The sequence below is a fragment of the Cryptomeria japonica genome, chromosome 3 (assembly GCF_030272615.1).
Source record: "Cryptomeria japonica chromosome 3, Sugi_1.0, whole genome shotgun sequence".
NCBI classification, from domain to species: domain Eukaryota; kingdom Viridiplantae; phylum Streptophyta; class Pinopsida; order Cupressales; family Cupressaceae; genus Cryptomeria; species Cryptomeria japonica.
Window position 1 is genome coordinate 596,331,650 of NC_081407.1, and position 9,803 is coordinate 596,341,452.

The 9,803-nt window shown below is 33.1% G+C and overlaps 1 non-coding gene across 1 annotated transcript; it reads left to right on the forward strand.

Annotated features, from left to right (window-relative positions):
* Nucleotides 1-9,246: 9,246 nt before the first annotated feature.
* Nucleotides 9,247-9,362, forward strand: LOC131078643 (U5 spliceosomal RNA). The gene has a single exon (XR_009113814.1). It is a non-coding gene; the product is annotated as a U5 spliceosomal RNA (small nuclear RNA).
* Nucleotides 9,363-9,803: the final 441 nt, after the last annotated feature.

Genomic DNA, 9,803 nt, shown 5'->3' on the forward strand with positions numbered 1-9,803 from the left:
GGGTTTTTTTAAGGACGTTCCCAGCTTTCCAACAATATAAGGCTTGTCTTATTTTGACTTTAGTAAATAATTATTATTTATTTTCTAATTGAATTCTGACAATAGTCCTGATTGATATACTGATTGAAAAACACTCATAACTTTTCAAACGGTATAACATTTTTTGAAACCGAAACATGCGTCACATCCTATGCTTCATCTACTATAGGGAAAAATTAAAAAAAAAAAAATTTCATAAGGTTTTGACCAAGTTAAGGTGGTCAGACGTAGGAGTTTCTGAATTTCTGAAAGCTGTAGTAAAAAAAATCATAAATAATTATTTAATTCATAAAAAATTTTAAAAAAAATATGTGTCACATCCGGACATGAGTCTAATACTTATATTATAAATATTATAAAAAAATATTAAGATTTGATTTTTATTAGGGTGGTCAGACATACGTCTACTTCTTATTTTTTTCCTGAAATTTTAGTACCACTGCATTGAAATTTGAAATTTTCATCAAATAAGATTTTTTTTTTCCAAAAAACAACTAGTAGCTTAGAAACTACATTCAATTTTCTATATATTCTCTTCTTACATATTTTAAAAATAATGTTTACAACTTATTCAAATTTTCATGTCAAGTTGCATAACTCTGATTTTTTTGAAATTTCATTGCCGCTTAAGGGCCTGTTTTGGCACACCATGATCCTACACATACCCTTGTAGGCCTTGGAATGATATGAAATTTTGCATTAATTTGTATTCTCAGTATGCTCAGACATTACAATGAAGTGCTGGTAACCCACAAATGAAAGCTAATGAGTATGCTCAGAGATATCCAACCATAAGGATTGTGAGGATTTGATTTTAGCAGCTATTTTATTTAAGAAATGATTGGTCACCCTTTTCTTTAATTCTTATTCCAACCTAACATTAATCTTATTTATAACCTAATATTTACCATAACTCTAATCTAACCCTATTTAACCCTGACAATAACCTAACAAGGGTTTACTTTAGTGGCAAATATTTCATGTCGGTGACCTAGAAAAAGGCAAACATATTGTATCGATCGGGGGTGGCCATGTCGCCCGGACTTTATAATTATCCATCAAATGCATGGCCCAATCGCCCATTGTTTTAAGTAATTAATTGTATCTCTATCAAGATTTCGCTAATAGAATCTACGTTTTCCACACGCTAAATTCAATATTTTCTCCTACACTTTCCAAGGTTATCTTAATAGATGGCCACAATTCACCAATAGCCATATAAAGATTAATTGTCCAAGAGGACACAATTCATCTGGAATTTTGTGGAAGCATGTCTCAGTTCACCCTAGTTTTCACCAACTCTATTATAATTGCCAATTAATTGGACGACCCATAATAGCCTCAAAAATTACATAGGACATGTTATAGTTAAGTGTGATTTGCCAAATATTTGTATAACATATAAAATTCCCACTGAAATTGCCAAATAAGAATTAGTATACATACAATCAAAGATCAGATTTATTAATACACAATTTGGTCAATTCTGAGCTCTCGATTTGGATCACTAGCGAAGTTTCAAACCAGGAACAATCATTGTTTCTTACTGCATTGGTGACTGCTAGTGACCTAAAGGTAAGTGATCATATTTTTGAAGTGTTATAATATTATTCTGAATTCATCTCTATATGTTTGCATTGTTGAGCTCATTATGTATTTCTCTTAGGAACTTACCCAAAAATTTGAATTTGAAACGACTTTGTTGCACCACCGAATTTGGATTCATCCCTTCCAAATTACCCATAATCAACTTCGTGATACAACTGTCAAAAATAACAATGGCCACAATGGTACTAATATTCTTTATTTGACTAAATCCCCTGTCCAACTCCTATGCATACTCGATCATCTTTTCCTGACTTCCACCAATCATATTCTCCAGACGATCCTCCCATTTCCACATGATATCTCCTGTCTGAACCAGAGCATATTCCTCAGGGAAAACAACTATGGATGGTTGATGCTCACCAATCGACTTCCTTGGAAGCGGAGATGAATCTCCACCCTCCATGACACCTATCTCCCTTAATTTCAATATCTTCCTAAAAGGGAAAAGCTATGGTTAAAATTGGTTTCATTTTCTCTCTTTCTTTTATTAAAACTTTCATTTATTAAAACCTTTCATTCCTGAGAGTTCTCACACGTGTCTCTAAGTCTATTCTGGGGACTTTTTGAAGAAACTTGTGTCCTTCACAACTTGGGCCCAGAATGGAGCTTATGTCGTCGATTAAAATTAATTAAGTATAGACTTAGAGTTAATTAAGTATACAGTTTATAATAGTTAATTAATTATTAGACAATGCTCAGACCTGACTCTATTTCGGTGAATTTTTGAAGAAACCTTTGTCCTTCAGAACTTCAGGCCAAAATAGAGCTTATGTCATTGATCTGCGATCATTCAAGGGTCATTAAGTTGATTGGTTAATTTAATATTTAAATCTAGGTAATGAATAAATTTATACTTTTTTTATTTCATTTTATTTGCATGTATTTTTAGTTATTTATTGGTTAATTGTTGAATTAGTTTGTAGATCTAGGGTTAGTGGTTGGATCTTTAGGGTTTACAAATGGGTCAATATTTAGCATACATAGATGTATGTACCTATTATGTGTTAGGTATATATATATATATATATATAATATGATGTTATAGATGATTATGGATGTATTTATGATGCCTATATGTAATAATTTTAATCCATATTCTTGTGAATATGATGCTATGGATTATGAGCTAACCTTTATGTTGAAAATGCCACAAGATTGAGAGGGGGGATGAATTAGTCTAAACCAAATTCTAAACTTCTTTAATCATGAGTACTTATCAATTATCATTAACAAAAATTAAAAATCAATGCAAGATGAAACAAAAAACACCAAACACATGAAAACCATAATTTTTATCTGGAAAACCTAGTGTGGGAAAAACCATGGTGAGAATCGCAGTCACGATATAAATATAATAAAAATTAAAATTAATGACTTTCATATTTTATCTCGTCGTGTATTTCCTTTGATATCAATGGTCCAGATCTTCGTGCGACTGCGCATTTAGATCAAGATGCTCTTTCACCTTAACTCCGCAGCCCCGCTGCACAAATGGTGCATGGGACTTGCTGACGTCAGGCTCTTCTTAAGTGGACCAAAAATATTATGCATGATGGAGGTCAAAGGACACATCAGAAAGGTTTGGCCCAATCTATCCTCCTCGTTAATTAAGTATACAATTTATAATAGTTAATTATACAATGCTCAGACCTATCTCTATTCCGGAAACTTTTTGAAGAAACCTTTGTCCTTCAGAACTTCGGGCCGAAATAGAGCTTATGTCGTTGATCTACGATCATCCAACGGTCTTTAAGTCAATTTATTAATTAATTACAGACTTATAGTTAACTAGCACTTGCAGCTCATTGTATGGATAGCCGAAAGAAAATTAAAGATAAAATTTAATGTAGTATAATATTACAAGTGAATAAATTATTCTAGTATTTAAATCCAAGTAATAAATAAACTTAAAATAAAAAGTTACCTCATTCGCACTTATAGAGGTGGAATTAATGTTGAATCATGCAGATTGATTGTAGAACAAAGCTCAAACAACACATTGATGGCAGAGCATGGGGATTAGAATTTGAAGAGGATGTAAACAAGGTGAAGAGGGCCTTGCAAAATTTAATTGTTGTAGAATACCTAGGAGGGACGGATTCAATTTGGGAGTTGGTTGTTCCAAGAGTGGGTTTCATCATTTATGAAGGGTCGGTGGAGCCTGCAGACCCACTACCCTTTGTTCACTAGCAAGAGGATGAGCTGAAGGTGAGATGCAGAGAGCTCACAAGAAGAGGATGGGAGGTGGGTATTAGGGTTTCTTTCAGAGTTGGCTTTGATGGTGGCGGGTATAGACAGATGGATCAAATGGAGGTTATTTGATGACTCCAATCTTTTTGTAATCTTTAAATTAATAAAATATCATATTACCTACTAGTAGGTATAGAAAAGTGACAATCTAATCAACCCTAATAGTAAATAGTTTCTCAAGGCCAACACCCATTATAATATATTTCGGTTCCCCCAGAATAATGAAAGATTCACCAAAATAAATCATTTGAAGAATTTTTTTGATAAGTGAATAGCTATGTAGGGTCATCACCCATTATATTAAGATTTTAAAAAAAGGTACAACAGTATTTGGCTTGTAGCTAAAAATACATTCCCGGTAGCATTTCCAATGATCACCCATAACAACCCATAACCCACAATACAAAATTCAAGCATTAAAACAAAATGAAGCATCTGCATTACCTAACCCTAAAATTAATCATAACGTAAATTAAACCATATCTTGAAAAACAACCTAAACCCTAATGTAGTCTTAACCCTAAACTCAACCTAACATTGACCCTAACCCTACTTGGACCTTGATGGTAATGTAAACCATAAATTAATCCTAACCCTAATTATTAAATGCTATCCTTAATACTAATCAAATATTAACTCAAGCTTTATTATAGAACCCTATGCCTAACAACATTAATTATCCTTAAAAACCCTAACCCTAGATTCAAATCCTAACATTATTTATAACCCCAACTGAAGCCTAATTGAATTGTAATACAACTTTAATATTGAACACTAAACCTAACCCTCATATTATTTCTAATTGAACCCTAATCCTAATTGAACCCCAATGCTAACCTAACCCATAACTTAATCTCAATTCTAATTAAATATTAAACGTAACCTTAAAGAAAAGATTTATTATACAACCCTAACCCTCACACCGTGCTTTATTCCTAAACTCTAATCATATTTGAATCCTAACACTAACTATAACTCTTATTAAACACTAGCCCTAATCATAACATTAATTCTAATTGATCCTTAACCTTACTTAGACCCTATCTTGAACAAAAAATTGAACTCTAATTTAGTTTTAACCCTTAAGTAAACCTAACATTGATCCTAACCCTAATTAAACATTTACGCTAAGGTAATCCATAGCTTAATCCTAATTAAATATTAACCCTAACATGAAACTCAACCTTTATTGAAGAACCCTGTCCCTAACAACATGCTTTATCCTTAAATCCTAACCCTATTCAAGTCCTAACATTATTTATAAGACCAACTAAATCCTAATTGAGTTTTAATAGAGCTTAATTGAACAATAACTAGGTAACCCTCACATTACTTCTAACCAAGCCCTAATCTTAATTGAACCCCAATGTCAATCTCGCCCATAACTTAAATGAAACCCTAATGAAATATTATCCCTAACCACGACGTAAATATTAACCCCAACCTTAACCATAACACTAAACTCTAACCCTAACCTTAAAATCCTAACCCATACCCTAAATTGTAACTATTACTATAACCATAATTCTTACCCTAAACTGGATTGTAACCCAAACCTTAAACCTAACACTAATTGCAATGTAAACCCTAACCATAACACTAAACTCCAACCCTAAGCTTAATCATAACCCATACCTAAATTGTAATTGTAACCATAATTCTTACCCTAAACTTGATTGTAACCCAAACCCTAAACCTAACCCTATACCCTAGCCCAAACCATAACCGTAACCCTAAACATGAACTAAACCCTAACCTTTAATTCTATCCCTAACCCTTACCCTATCCCCAACCCTTTCCATAATCTTAACTATAACCCTAAACCCTAAACCTAATCATAACCCCAACCATGAAACCCTAAACCTAATCATAACCCCAACCATGATGCAAACTGTAACCATAACCATAATCTTGACCATAACCCTAAACCCTAACACTAACAATAATCATGTCCTAACCCTAAACTTGGCGCTAAGGTCATAATCCTATACCTTAAAGAGGGAATGCATTTATGTATTTATATGAAGGAAGAATATACCATGAAAGAGGGAAAGCATTTATTACACCAAAGGCATTCCTTATATGAGATGAACAACGTGATCTTTAAAATCTATGGCTGAAAGTTAGCCAAATTGAATGCAAGACCATTGGAAATGTTTCCGTCGTTGATTGTTCTTTTCCCTATTTCTTCATCTGCGTATGGTGTCGCTGCATGAAAGGACTGCCTTCCTTTCATGCAAACTAATGCAATTCTTTCGCATGCATCCCTTACATTTTGCATCATCGGTTGTGCTTTTAAAACTGACAGATACGATTAACTTCTATTGGCTGATTGATTCATGATGGCTTCTATATGTTGTCACACCACTCAACTCATAGTACCATAATAGGAAAAAAAAAACTTTTATAGTACCGTAAAAGAAAACTAAAAAGTTTCGTTTGTATTCGTACCACCGGGTTTTAATTGTCGGTATTTTTCTCCCCATGGAGGTACGATGAGGCATTGATGGAAATGAAGAAGCTCCCCTCCGATGACCCTTGGAGTTTCCAAGTCATGGATCTTTGCGCCTTTCCATCGCTGGTATTTCTAGGAGGATACCTTTTCGCTGCCATTCTGGACAGGGATCAATCTTAAGGATGCAAAAAGGTACGAATCAGGGATTGTGGAGGCCAACTATGGTGTCTTGTGTGAAAACGACAGAGCTCTTCCATGGTACGACAAAGATCGAGCCTCACACTTGCCCCAACTTACATTATAAGTTGAAAATCTTTTACATGTTTTATATATTTTAATGATTATTATTTCTTTTTTTTTTGAATCATTTTAAAGATTTTAATAGTTACTATACTATCATATATCAATTTAATTTAATTTAAAAGTAGTAATAATAAATATAATATATAAAAATAATTTATATATTTAAATAATTTTACATTTATTTTTTTATTTTTTTAATGATTATTATATTAAAATATATAATATTTTAATAAATATTATTCAAAAAAATTAATAATATTATTATTTATTTTTTAATATCTCTTTCAGCAAATTTTTTACTTTATTATTATTTTTGGTGAATTTGTTTACTTAAACTCAATCATTGTTATGCATAAGAGATATAAAAGAATTCATATAATGTTTATAATTGCATTATCTTTTATATATCAATATTCAAGGACATATAATCAAAATGGTATCTTCAAGGTCAAAAGATTGTATATGAAACTAAAGCAAAGCAAGTATGGATATATGGAAAATAAAGTCATATGGTAATTTAAGACTCTCAAATGTGAGAAACGAGTACAAATGGGACAAGTGAGAAACATTAGATCAATTTCAACGAAGCCAAACCAATGAAAAATGACACCCCCTATTCAATGAAAAATGACACATACATATTCAATGAAATAACACCCCCTATGTAATCTCTACAAAATCACTCACATGAAATATTTCAGACTAAATAAAAGCAAGTATAGATATAAGGAAAGTAATGGCATAGTGTAATTTAAGACTCCGAAAGGTGAGAATTGATTACAAACAAGAGAAGTGAGAAAAAAGATACAATATATCAATTCCAACGAAGTCAAACCAATGAAAAATGACACCCCTATTCATACAAAAATGATACAACTAGCTCACATGTATTTTGTCTCAAGAAGTATAAGGGGATAAGGACACTAAAGGATAATACATACGTGACAAGAAAAGAAAATGAGATAACACATGTAGACTACAAATAATTCAATATTTTGTTAGAACCATTACCATTGGTTGAAATATTTACCAAAGGTATAGCCACTGGACTTGGTGTAAACCTATGTCAACATCTTTATTGATGAGTCAATTAAAAATTGTCCCACACCTATACCTCCCCCTCTCCCTCTATATATATCTATAACTATTATTTTCATTCTTTCTCTATATTTATCTATTCCTGTACCTCTATATCTCTCTCTATTTATCTCCCTCTTCCTCACTTGCTCTATCTATATGTGACAATAAAAGAAAAGAAAATGACGTTATACATGTCAACTACAAATAATTCACTATTTTGTTAAAACTATTACCATTTGTCCAAACTTTTATCAAAGGTATAGCCACCATACTAGATCTCAACCTATGTCAACATCTTCATTGATGAATTAGTTATAAATTAGCCCACACATATCCCTTCCCCTCTCCCTCTATATCTCTATATCTTTTCATTTCAATCTCTCTCCATCTACCTCTATATCTCTCTCATCCTCTCTCATGTTGTCTTCATCTCTACTTCTATTTTCCTCTCCCTCTACTTCTTCCTAGACATCCATTTTTGTACCTCTCTACCTCCCTCTATATAGTTCAGTGTACTCTATAGAAAGTGTCATACATGATACAAAGATCTTTTAATATTCCAAATAAGTACATTAGTCTTGATGGGGTTGGAGTACACTGAACTCTCCTTACAAAGCTCAAACTTGCTTCTTGATAGTGCTTTGTCAATGCATTCACCATTTCAATTGCACAATATTCAATATTCTCCTGAATATATAATTTTACCATTATACCTTGAATGTTTTGTGATGATACATACATACAAATTTGACTGTCTTGCAATAATCTTCTCACTTTTATTTATGGAGTCAACTTTTTAAGCATCAAAAAGATTAAAAAGGGCTCAGATCCACAGTATCAGCGTTCGTGAAGTCTTATTTATGGAGTCAACTTTAATCCTCCTGTTGTGTCTACCTTCCTCACTGCCCGCTCTTGGCGATTATGTAAGCGATTCTGTATTTTGTTTGTCAATTTGTACGAAAGCACAAATGATGTGGGATCAAAGTAGTACAATCGTTCCATATTATTGCCTAAAATTAATTAGAATAGAAATGAGATTGAAACAATTGCAACAATAGCACCCGTGTAAAGTCAAGCCCAGCAAGATCTTCCAGCATACACTACAATGTGCATAGATATCTCCCTTCTCCCCAAAATCTGAAATTTTGTTGAATATCCTAAGTGGAACTGAATTTATGCTTCTCCTTTATTTATCCCACTAACTCAAACACACCTTCAGAACTTCAGTCTAACGCTATCCCCGCAGGAACAAAAAGATTGGTATCTTCCAAACACAGACAAACTGGATGGATTCACCCTTTTAAATAGACGCATTCTGCAAGTAAAGAGAAGGAAAACGAAGACATTTGTGAGGAGTTAGAATTGAATCTTTTGACTTGTTGTCAATCTCGCAGCTTTGAGAAATGCCATTTGCACTTTCTGACTTTTACTCCCACATTCGTTGTTTTGCGTATCACAAGATGAATGGAGATGATATATAAAATCCAGCGTGTTTACTGAAAATTTCACGGAGCTGCGTGGTCAAGGCAAAGCGAACTATTCTTTCGCCTTTTACTAAAGAATACCGTGTCTTGGCCACTCAGAGCGGCATACGCCAATTTTTAGAGGCTCTTTCTCTACATAGAGGAGGCCCATAACACCAAAATCAAAATAATTCAAGTTTTTAAATGATGTATTTCAACATTGTTTGAACTTGATGAAGAGAAGAGGGTTGATGTACTATTAAGGGAGAGGTTGCAATACATTTTCAAGGTCCAATAAATGTGGTGGTATTTGTTGGTATCGGGTAGGGTTTATTAGGTATGCTGATATGGGGTGGTTAAGGTCCAATAAATGTGGTGATATTTGTTGGTATGGGGTGGTTAAGGTCCAATAAATGTGGTGGTATTTGTTGGTATTGGGTAGTGTTTATTAGGTATGCTGATATGGGGTGGTTAAGAAACATGTGTGCTGATATTGCGTAGGGTTCAATAGGTGTGTGGTGGTACTCGACGATTAGGAAACATTAAATATCATGTGAAAGTTCATTAATTCAAATCTGTTGTATCATAGACAAGTACATATATAA